This window comes from Oenanthe melanoleuca, chromosome 18 (genome assembly GCF_029582105.1).
Source record: "Oenanthe melanoleuca isolate GR-GAL-2019-014 chromosome 18, OMel1.0, whole genome shotgun sequence".
Taxonomy (NCBI): Eukaryota; Metazoa; Chordata; class Aves; order Passeriformes; family Muscicapidae; genus Oenanthe; species Oenanthe melanoleuca.
Genome location: NC_079351.1, coordinates 6,617,610 through 6,629,982, shown reverse-complemented (window position 1 = coordinate 6,629,982; position 12,373 = coordinate 6,617,610).

Here is a 12,373-nt window from a genome sequence, read left to right as displayed (position 1 = left end):
GACGGGACATCCCTGACCGGGCACTGCGGAGGGACGGGACCGTGCACCGGGTTTCACCCGGGATCTGACCCAGATCAGTGCTCAGCTGCCCCCGCTTAACACCCGCCGCTCCCGCACCGCAGCCGGGATGGGGAGAAGGGAGGGTAAACGAATAATGGGTTGGAATAAAGGGCAAGAAGATCACGCACCCATAAATTACCGGGTAAAACAGGCAGGGTTGAAGAAGAAGAAAAAAACCCCAACCAACCAAAAAAAAAACAAAAAAAACCCCAAACAAATAAAAAGAAAAAAACAAACCCACAACAAAAAAAACTCCAAAAAACCAAGCCCAAACAAATTTAAAAAACAAGCTTATTTGTTGCTAATTAATATTAGTCCCAGGCTTGGATATCTGCTCTGTTCGGGTTTCTGGAAAGCAAGGCAGCACCAGGACCACCTGTCCCTCCCCTCTCTCCCCCAACCATGCTGCTCACAGGACCTCCCATCATGTTTTTCCCCCTCTCTCCTCACTGTATTTTGCTCTTTCTTAAATACATTTCCCCAAAAGAAAATATGCTCTTAAATAATAAATTCGTAGTAATTACGATATAAATAATTCTGAAGTTTTCATAAATTCTTAAAATCTGATAAATTCTTCAGTACGTTTCCCCAGCATCACTGGCAGGCTCAGCTGTGCCCTGCCATGGGGCTGTGGAACCATGTGGGACGTGCCAGGAGTGTCTGCAAGTGGCTGTGGATTGTCCCTCCAGTGCTGTCACTGTTTGTCCTGGCTCTGGCTGGTGCCTGGAGTGTGCAGTGATCCAGTGGGGCTGGAAAACGTGAAACCCCCTGCAGCACAAGCTCCCACCTCTGCCAGCACGGCTGGACTGGCTGCCAGGGAAGGCATGGACACATCTGATGGGGAAACGCACCAAAAGTTCAGGTTTCACCTCAAACCCGTCTCCTGTTGCTGTGGGATATCTCACAGGAGGCACTGAGCCTCAAGTAGGAAAAACACAGCTTTTCTCCCCACCAGAGTCCCTGGTTCCAGCTGTGGTTTCCCAATAAAATCCCTCTGACAAGATGCCAACATAGGGAGATAAATGTAAAAACCATTCCCTTCCATTTTCCACTGAAATTATTTAATTTTCGCTTCCTGCCTCATTATTTCCTCCTCCTCAATTGGGCTTTCACCTTGTGAGGGGGTCAAGTGATTTTGGCCAGCAGTGGGGGGACAAGAATCTGTGGATGGGGCAGGGGGCAGAAGGCTGTGCAGGGGCAGTGCTTTTTCACCCTGATTTCCAAAAAACACAGGTAGTTTAGAGACTGCTTGCACTGCCTGATTATCACATAATCCCAGAACTCTGCATCCTGTGGCTTTCAACTTTCGGGCTGTCACCCCTTTGTTTAGCTCAGCCTTCCCTTAAAATAGCTGTGTTTAAATTGCTCAGGGAAAAGCTCTGATCCAGAATTTGCTTTTGTCACCCACTGTGATTACAAGACCCAGAAATGTCAAGACTAATCTCAGTTCATGTTTCTTTTCAATGCTGGGATTTTGGCTGTCATGTCGGGGGGGTGTCCTGCTCCTCTCAGGGGCACCAGCAGAGCCCTGTTGGGATGGGACTCCTCTTCTCCCCCCACTGAATCCTCTTATCAGCCCTAATTCCCAGTGTCATCACTGGGTGTGGGTGGTCCTGGGGCTGCCCTTCCTATTCTCCACTTACAAATGGAGGGTGAGGTGGGGCTGGTTTTCCCTCTAGATGTGCTGGGTTTATGTTAGGATTTTTAACATTAGGTTTCTGTCCAGCTGCTTTGAAACTGTAGCTGTGGTGGGATTTTTAAAATGGGTTTCTTTTTGGGATCTTTTTACCTTTGTTCATGGTGAATGCATTTTGAGTGGAGCTTGACTGTCCTGGGTTCTCTTTGTGGACAGGGTTGTGAAAAGAAGCTAAAATAAAGCTGAACATTGGTGGAACCTGGCACTGTGAGTGAACGGTCTGCTCAGGGGAGCTGGATGTGGGACTGTGAGCCTGGAGGCTCCAGGGAGGAAGAGTGTGGGTGTGTGGCACAGGGAGCAGAGCAGGATCCAGCCCCTGCTGTCTGGCTGGCAGGAGAAGCCATGGAGGAAGCTGATGGTGGAGGCCAAAGCCGCTCCTGACTTCCCTGTGGGACACTGCCCTCATCCCAAGAGAGAAAGGGCTCAACTTGACTGGAGAGACACCACACAATAAACCAGAGCAGTGCACGTGGGCTCTTGGAGCAGGTGAGTGTGGTGCATTTGCCCACTTTGCTTTGGTGGGTTTGTTTATTTTTTGGTTTTTTGTTTTTTGGGGCTTTTTTTGTGATTGGGGAAAAATGTTTATAAAGTGTAAAAGACCATTAGGATTAAAAATGGGGGCTGGCTGCCTCTTCTGAAGAGGGCAGCCTGCTCCTAGTTCTCCCTCCTGCCCTGATGCTGCTCCAGGGGTGAGCAGAGCACAGCTGTGCTTGTGAGGATGGGTTTGAGCCCTTCCATCCTTTTCTGTTGTGCTCAAGTCGTGTTTGTGCAGTCCCTGTATTCACAAGTTCCTTGTGGTTAACTCCTGGATGAACTTGGCGCAAATAGACTCGGTGTTTTTGAAAAAACAGGAGAAGGTTTGGCCTTGGGATTGTTTTTCTAGTTTCATGTAGCACAGGCAGGTGGGAATTGCATGCTCTGTGCTGGAGCAGAGCAGCTCTGCCAGGTACAGCTACCTGCTTTAATCCTTGTGTTAACAACTCCTGCAGTTCCTGGCAGAGTGTTTGGAAATATTTTAGTAATTCTGCAAAAACCAGCTGTGCCTTGGACTTCACAAATGGTAACACTTGGAAAACAGTGTCTGAGATGGATAACATAGCCCATCTTCTTGCCTTCATTGCAACCCATGGAGTATCTTCTGATACCAGGAGGATTTGTGTGCAGATGCTCTGTGTGATTTGGGACAGAAAAGGATGTTACAAATGTTCAAGACCAAGTTGGATGGAGCTTTGAGCAGCCTGGTCTAGTGGAAGGTGCCCCTGCTCAAGGCAGGGGTCTGGAAAGGGATGAGCTTTAGGGTCCCAACCCAAACCATTCTGTGATTCTTTGAAACATCCTAAAACTGGCAAGTGCCAGTTGTGTGAGTTGCAATTCCTGTGGTGTTATCACAGTTGCTCTGAGCTATGCCCACTTCATGAATGCCCAACAAACCTGTAACCACAGCTTAGCTGTAGTTCAGCAATCAATTGTCTGATTTTTATTAATTATCTCCAAGTGGAAACATCTCAATTCTGAGTTTTCAGAGCATCATTTAGACAACTTAAACTTCTTACAGTAGACCATGAGAAGGGCTGGTTTGGCAGCCACTTCCAACTGGATTTGGCAGAGCTTGAACATACACTGAAGTATTTGGGTTTGGATGCAAAGCAGGTAATGGTGTCAGGTGTTACAGCTTGTCTGGGAGGTGTGGGATCTATTTTCTAGCCTCACCTGGGAGTCTTCTGGCAAATTCCTTCTTGCTGTAGGATGCCTGTGATCATTCCCACAGCCTGTTACAGCTGGGAGTTTGGGCAGGGCAATGGAAAGAGACTTTTGTCCAAACAGGAGATTACTGAGGAGGGTTTCTGGGCTAAACCTCTGTTGTCACCCATCAGGGCTGGGTTGGAAGACAGAAGGAGATTTTTAAGAAAAAAATCCAAACAAACATGTCATTGAGAACAGGCCTTTGGGGATTAAGCAGTTAATACCTCTCCATAACCACTATGTGCTCTGGTTTGCTGACATCTACCACTGCCTCCTGATGGCTGATAAATGAAAAGAGCTTAAATTTCACTCTGTCTTCTAAATTTGTGGCAGAAATTGCCTTTGTATGACTTTCCATAGTGCAGGACAATACTTGGGGCTCTGCTCAGAGGCAGGAAAACAGAGTTAGTATCATTATTCAGGGCTGTGGGACACAACCAGCTACTAGAAACCCCAGTACTGATCTGAATCTGGGCTGTAAATGCCACTGTGTGACTTTCTGAAGCTGCTGTCTGTCAGGCATCTAAGGATTTATTTGCAATCACTTACTGGAAACTGCACTTTGTTAATTACATGTGAGAACCAAGGAACCACAGACCGAGTCCGGCAAGATTGATTGAAATAGTCAGGAGCCTTTCTTACCTCAGTGATGGGCTGGGAGAAATGCTGAGTTATTTCAGTCTGGAGAGAATGGCTGAAGCTTTCTCATTTCCCCAATTGGCCTTGGCACCTGCTCGTGGTTCAGCTGGACAGACTGACACTGGGGTGCCTGCCTGGAGTCAATGAGCCTCACTGTGCAGAGTTTGAGGCTTCAGATTATGCTCCTTGCTCGAGTTTCATAACTTCTGCAATGTATTTGTGCTCATCAGCTAGTTGGAAATGTCTTCCCTGGCTTTGGTGTCTGGAGAAGCACTCAAAATCCTGCTGCCTCTTGCTGGGTATTCCATGAGAGAAAATGCCTGGCAGGGCAATGCCTTCAGGTCAGAGACAAGCCATGAGTCAGGACACCCAGGGTGCCTTTGGCTTGTGCTGGACACTGAGAGGGAGGAAATATTGTTTAAGGCAAGGAATTGGGAGATTAAGGATCTGCTCTGCAGTGTCTCATGAGCTTGTGAAGCTTCAGGCTATTCCTTACCTGTGCATGCCAGACTTTAAAGCAAATAGAATGAACAATTCATGCTGCCTGTGTGGCTGAGTCCATGAGCAGGATGAGATGTGGAGCAGCAGGTGACTGTGTGCTCAGAAAGGGTGAAGGGCTGTTCAGGGTCTGCACCAGCAGTCCCAGCACCACTGAGCTCTCCTCTGTGTGTGTGCTTCAAGGGTCTCTGCTTAGTTTATTTGGGATGCTGGTGTGTACCTCTCTGAGCTCTTGAGTTTAATTCAAGTGCTACAGCAAGAGTTTAGAATAATAATAGTATTTCAACAGCTCCAACTAACAAATCAGCCTTGTGAACACTGGGTGCCATCTGCAGCACGATGACAGGTTGAGACAGCTTCAGTCAGACACTACAGCAGGTTGATTTGTTCTTGGTCCACAAGGATGAAGAGGATATTGCTCACTTCCCTTTCTTATGGGAAGCAAACTGCCAGCAGAGTTACTGGATGGAGTGGGAAGGGATGAGTCTGCAGCTGCTGTGAAGCAGGCAGGGAAGTCAGGCTGGCTGTAATTATGCTTTGTGCCCTTTGAAAGCTGGGCCATGATAACACTTGTGGGGTGGCATGCCCTGCTCTGAGGAGGAAGGTGGGAGGAGGCTTCATGTGCTGATTGCTGACCCCTTTGTCTGATGCTTCTGCTCTTTCTGCACCAGCTTTCACTCTTCCATGCTGGGAGAAGGTTTGCCACTATATGACACTTGAAGCCCCCTGAATATCCTCTTTGGTGTCCCTCCCTCCTGGGTGTGTGGCTTAGGAGCCAAGCTGGGGTTGATATGATGCCCAGAAGGTTTTTGATCTCAAATGTCCCACTGCTTTTGGGATCCTGCAGAGTGCTCTGTCTTTGGGGCCACTAAACAGATGTTAAAGGCTCTGACCCCTGCCCAGGGCTGGCCTTCATTGACACTTCCCACCAAGTGCTGCTTCTTGCATTTGAAGCACAACTTTCAGAGCCTGCACCAAGGCAGTTTGGTAGCTGCAACTCCCTTTTGTTTTAAACTGATAACCAGAGAATTTTCTCTCAAATGTGTACGTAGTATTTTGTGTGATTGGATTCCATCTGGAATAAAAAGACCCAGGTTTGTAGAGGTGGTGCATTTCTGCACTGAAAGAATTGTGTAAATTGAAAACCACTCAGTGCCTGAGGGCTGTTATCTTTTTGCCAGTCACGTATGGGTCTGGGTGCAGATTGCAAAGGCAGTGTCTGCTTTTTGCTCTTCAACAAGGCTTTATGCTGAAGGATAGAGTCATTTTCACCTGACACAGCAAAGGTATTTTTTCAGTCCTCTAAAGCTCCGTTGGCAGCAGATGTGTTAGATGGAGCCCTTGGGGGAGGCATGGAGTCCAGTCTGTGTGTGCAGCAGCCCTGGGACATTTGGATGAAAATTGCATGTGGCAGCTCCTGCCACACCTGCAGGGACTGTCCCATAAATCTTTAACCAATAACCAAGCTGCTTTCCCCCTCTTCTCTCATAAATTTGTTGCTAAAAATTAAACTAATTAGAAAAACCTGCATACATGCTGGGCCTGTGCTTGCCTCAGAGAAGTTGGCAGAGCTCCTGGCTGTTTTGGGGAGTATTTTATCCTGGCAGCTGCTGCTCTTGGTCATCCTGGGGGCTCTGAGCTTCCCCAGAGCAGCTGGGTGCAAGGGCTGTGCCTCACTGCAAACCTCTGCCCACTTGAGCTGTGCTTCACATGTGGCTCCAGAGCAGCTCTCATTGCTGTGCAGCTAAATTAAAGTTTTTATTTAATTTATTTCAGTTGGGAGCACAGAGAACTGGTATCAGGAATCTCTGTGTCCATCTGTGGGGTTTTAAAAGGTGTGCTCAGGCTGAGCTTGGGGAACAGGCTGGGACGCAATCTTTGTATGTACTGCTCTAAATGACTTGGAAAAGTGATTGTGATTCCACTGAACAGCAAGATCCTTTCTCCTGAAAGCCTCATTTTCCTTTTTTCAGCCATTGCTGTAGTAGCTCTAGGGATGGATAGATTTAATCAAGAAGCTGTTCCAGCAGAAATGGCTGCACAGTGTCAACTCAAGCCAGGTATAACTTTATCCTAATGCAACTGGAGAGACTTTTATTTTTCCTTGGTGCACTCCTGAAAGGAGATGGAATTTATGCTCAAACACCCTGCCCTGCATGCAGGGGACAGCATGAGGATGGAGTTTAGCTGGAATTGGTCTGTGATGTGTGTGAGCAATGATCCCACCAGCCCAGCAGGATTTGGGGTGGGAACAGGCAAGGTTTGGCTACACCTACATCCAGAGGTAACCCTGCACACAGACACACAGAAACCTTCTGTTATCAGTGTGCAAGGCTGTAACAGGATGCCTGCCCTGGCTGGTAGTACCAGAGGGCAGCACTTCAGCATTTCTGGCCCAAAGCAGGAGAAAGTCTCCTTGTCTTTTGCTGCTGGGTGGGAAGGAGGATTGGTTTCAGGGTGGGAGGTGATCTGTCCCCACTTTGGGCCAGAAATGCTAAAGTGACTCCTACAACTTTGGTATCAGGGGTTTTTAAAAGGATACTGAAAGCTTGGAAGGCATGTGGAGGGAAATGCCTTGGAGGAAAGGAATGCAAGAACTCAATCTGCTTAGTCTTATCAAATGAAGGACTGGGTGACTTAATTACACTTAAGCACTTTTCCAGATAACAAAGAGCACTTTAATAGTGAAAAAAAGGCACAATGAGAGCTTGTCTGAAGGATAAAATCAGACCAATTGCCAACTAGAAATACTGTGCAATCTGGTAATGACTTCCACCCCAAAGGGGGAAATTCTGTCTCCTGGTGGGATGGCATGAATTGGCCAGACTTGTCTTGCATATGGACTAAACCAAGCACCTAATTTGGCTGAAAAAGACAATCATTGGAGTGGTCAGGTGGGAAGGAAGGAATGAGGATGGGATGGGGACAGTGGGCTGTTTTCAGCACTGTGAGGCTGCAGGGTCCAATTTCTGGGGTTTTGGACATCTGGCCAACATCTTTGTCCTGGCTGTGACACAGCAGCTGTGCAGGTAAGTGGGATGATGGTCCTGCCTTGGTCTCAGCATCCACAAACTGGTGTCCAGAGCATGTTCAGTGAGCCAGAGGCAGACCTGGTGTTCCCTGGTGCTGAGCTTGCTGGATGCAGCAGGGGAAAGCAGCCTGTGCTCATATGAGAGCAGAGAAATTTCTTCTGCTGGCTCTGCTTTTGCACTTTTAACACTGCTGTTTGCATTAGAAGGGCATTGTACCCAGATTATTCATGCCCTGCTAATAACTCCAGAGTGCTGTGTGCTGGATCTTGTTTTCAGTTGCACCCAGCACTTCAGCTAGGTTGAAGCCAAGGGAGCTGTGCTGACAGATCTGAGAAAAGTCAGAATTTGATATTAAATAAATCTGCATCCGTTTCCAAAGCCTGGCTATAGAACAGGAACAGCATGATCCCTGCTGCTGGCATAATTCCATTTAAATGATATATCTGCAGATGGAAAAGCTGGTGGTGGATCTGCCTAGTGGTGTAGAGAGAACTGCAGCACGAGGCTTAGAACACCTGGTAATAAAAGTTTTTGTCTTTTTTTTTATGGACTGGAGATGAAAGCTTTGTGGGTCAAGGAGCTCTCCTGCTGCAAGGAAGTACCAGAGATTCCAAGGAGGATACAGGAGTGTGGAAGAGTCACCCAAAGTGCTGCTCCCTCTGTGCTTGCCCAGATCTGAGCCCTGTGTGCAGGGCTGAAACAGGATGGTGCAGCACTGAGGGATGGAAAACCCCCAGGGCAGCATTGCTCCTGATGAGATCCATTTGCAAGAAAATGGAGTGCCTTTCTCTGGAAATTCCACCTGCAAATGCAGCCCTGGGGCTGAAGGCTGCTTGGTTCCTTCTCAGCTCTAGCAAGGCTCCAGGAATCTGATGGTGCCTTTGAGGAAGGATCCTTGTTTAATTAAGCTGTAGCTGTTGGGAGGCCAGTGAGTAATTTCCTTTGTTAGCTGCTGCCTTGCTTGGGGAATGGCTCACCTTGTAATTAATGAAACCTCTCCCTTCTTACCTGCATGGAAAACTGTCTGGAGACAAATGAAAGCCCAGACCCTTCCAGAGGTGCCCTTGCTGCTTAGGGACACCAAAGATGCAATTGTTTTTTGTGGGGAACAAACCATCAGCAGCAAAGTAACCAGCTCCCAGGCAAGCAGGTAAATAAACTGGATGTGTCAGCCCAAAGGTAAATAATCCCATGGGGAGAGCAGAGATGTCTCCAAGAGGTGTTGGAGGCCCAGGAGCAGGACTGCAGGACTGGGACCTCACACGGGATCAGCTCTGAATGTTGCTGGGTCCCAGTGCTGCTCCTAGAGTCCCCAACCTACTTGTGAAAACCTGTGCAAAACTGAAAATCAGAAGGTTCCCACCCACTGCAGGTGGTGTTAAAGAGCAAGAAACCTCACAGAGAGTCCCAGGGGAAGAGCCAAAGGCTGCAGTGCTGCAAGATGAGGCTGAAACTGCCCACAGCAGGGTGGGGAGCCAGGCTGGAGCCCTGGGCACTCTCTGGTCCCCAGGGTGACAGGGCTGGAGCTCCAGCTGTGCACCCTGATGTTGATAAGGATTAAGTGCTACAGGCACATTGACTTCGGGTGTGGAGAATGGAGAGCTCCTCTCTTTCATCACTAATAATTCTCCAACCTAATTTCTCTTTCTCCATACAAACCAACACGTTTCCCAGCAGCTGCCTGCTAAATCCCAAGCAGGTTTTGTAATTGGCCCCATTTCCCCGGAAGCTTTGCCACAGCAAAGCAGATTTTGTCATCTTTTCATTCCTCAGGAAAGTTTTCTTTCTCAGTGAAGAATGAACTTTTTTCATTCTACCTTCAGTCCTTCCAGGTGTGGTTATGGGGCTTTCTGGGGCTGTAGGAACAGTTTCTCTCTGCTCCCCCAACTGTATTGTTAAATTCTTGATAATGCAGATAATCAAGAATCATAAAAATGAATTTGAACTTCCCACATTTCCTCTTTGGTTTTTGTAGGTAGAGCTGCATTTGGGGTTCTTACTGGTTTGCTGAGATTCCTTTGGGTTAAGGAGAAATTTAAACCACTGGATGCTGCCAGGGGCTGCTATAGGGTTTTGGACAAATCCTGATTCTCTGGTGGAGAGACCATGTACAGCAAATCCTCTTCCAGGAGTGTCCAGTGCATCAGGGGCCTGCTGCTGCCAAAATGCTGCATTTGGGAGCTAAAGGGAAAGAATGTGATGGAAATCCTGCAGTTGTGGGCTGCAAGGGCTGAATGTTTGCCTTATATCATCCTGGAGAAGGATCCTGGTGATCCTGGTGTGCCTCTGACTGTGTTGTCAAAGGCAGCTGTGGCTCTGTGCTTCTCTGCCTGTAAGGTCTGTCTCAGGACAGGAATTTACTGGGAAGCAGTGGAGAGTCATGGACCTAACCCTATTTCAAATTTAGACAAGTGAGGCTTGCTGGGATGGGATGTAAATGGGGGCTGAGCCAGGAAACCATGCTGCTATTTCTTGTGCATGCCATGCAGGCAGGGGTACAGCCCTGGGGGGATCTCTCCCTTGCCTGGGGGTGCTGGGGCTCCTGGTTTTCCCTGGCAGCTCTCCATGGCTCAGAGACAGGGAACACAGTGCAGGTAAGAGCATCTCCTCCTGGGAGCTCACTCTGGGTGAATTGGCCAGATCAGCCCTTGTGTTGCTGAGCAACTCTGAGGGCAGCTGGCAGTGAAGGAGGGGGCTGTGAATTAGGGAAGGATCCACATCTGCTGCCTCTAATCAAGATCCTGGATGCAAGTGCAGCCTGGTTTGGCCACTTGTCTTCACTCCAGCCCTGGGTGAGTGCTCACAGTGCTGTAGTGCTCACAGATTCCATCCAATGCTTTGATCCTGGTAATAAATCCCAGATACTTTGGCAAATTGAGTCTCACCTGGGAGTCTGTGAGAGCTGTTAACACTGATGGGCTGAGGTGCTCTGCTGTCCCCCAGCTTCCTTCAGCTCTGCAGGATGGTGCCACCCCTCCTCAGCCCATTTTGGGATCATGTCCAAGGATATGATTTCCCTCCCTCTGCCTCTTGGGCTGCCTGTGCCAGCAGTGCTGTGCTGACAGGGAGTCCTTGGGCTGCCAAGGAAGTGTCCTGGGTGGGAGTGCTGGTGCTGTGGAGGGGGAGAGATCACCTGGACATCCCACAGGTGAGCCCTGAGGGTGACAAAGTGCTCTCCAAGGCTTGAGCCCTTCTACAGTGAAAAAATAACTTCTAAACTTGCCTTCTTTCTGGTTTCTCTTGTCTTAGGAAAGATAAGACATTTGGGCTTGCTATTCTAAAGCCATTTCTAGCCTTAGGTGCCTCACAGCTTTGGACTTTAATAATTAAGCTGAAAATCTGGTTCCTCTGAAGGGCGGTTCCCAAACAGAACCAAAGCCTGGCACTGCTGGGCAGTGAAACTCCCAAAAGCAAAGGGGAGTTTCCCCATGGGTTTGTGAGAATTACACAAACTCACCTGTTACTGCTCTGCCTCTATCAGAAAGGAGCCACCTGGGGCAGCCCCTGTGGTGGCAGGAGGCTGGTTCGGACCTTCCCTGGTGAGGGGAGCAGTGTCAGTGCTCCTGGAGAGCCCAGCTGCTCCCTGCCAGGGCTGGGACTCAGCTGGGGAATCTCCTGCTTGTGCACCCCAAGGTCCCAGGGACACCCTGGGATCAGCAGGGCAATGAGATCTGATCCAAAGGATGCAGCAGGGGAAGAGCTGTCAGAGGGGAATAGCTTGGCAGGACGGGGTGAGAAGAGATGCTCCTGAAATCAGGCTTATGGCAGGCAGAGAGCTTCATGTGCTGTGACCTTCTCCCTGTGGTTTGAGGGTCAGTCACCTGGAGACCTGTCCATGCTGATTCTCACGAGCAGGGGCTCTCCTGACCACTGGCTCATCTCCCAGATCTGCTGTCCCAGCACTGCCTGACAGAAATCCCAGCAGCTTCCACCATAATTTGCCAGTCCCTGAAAATCCTGCATTGGTTTTGCCTGTTGTTCCTGAAGGCTGATTTGAATGTTTTTAAGCATTTTGGCCTCTGGTTTTGTTGCCACCCACTCCCCTGACCTGCTTTGCACTGTGACTTTCTTCTGCTGGCTGCAGCCTGCAGTTCCCCAACATCAGTCTCCATTAGGTGACAGCTCTTTACCAACATTTACATGCTCAATGTACAATCAGGTAATTGCTGTGCAATTTCTCACCCGGGTGTTTTATCACAAGCTCAACCAGTCACAGGCTATAATAATTAATCTGCAAATTGAGCCTGCCTTTAAATTAAGCCATACATTACAGCAGCAGGATGGGTAAATGCCAGCTCTTTGGATTAAGAAGGCAGTGTCACTTCTCCCACCACAACAAACCATGGTGGCTTTCATGTGTCACATCATCCCCAAGCACTGGGAAGCCAAAGTAAAGATTAATCTTGGAGCACTGAGAGCAAAGGGTGAGTTCATTCAATTTGTTGGGAGCCATCAGCACCAGAAACCAACTTGCCATGTGAAGCAGAGCAGCTCTCATGCACCAGGCTAAAAACTAATCCTAATCCCAAACTTTGCCTCTAATCCCCTGATGCTGGACTTGACTTAAAATAGCTTGAGAATAAGGGGAAAAGAAGATTTAATTTTTCCTTGTTTTGCAGCTTCCACAGGGCTGCATCTCTGTGATCCAGCTGGGAGAGTCAATAGGTCTCAAATGAGCAATGCTTGGTGTGAATTCCTCAGTAAA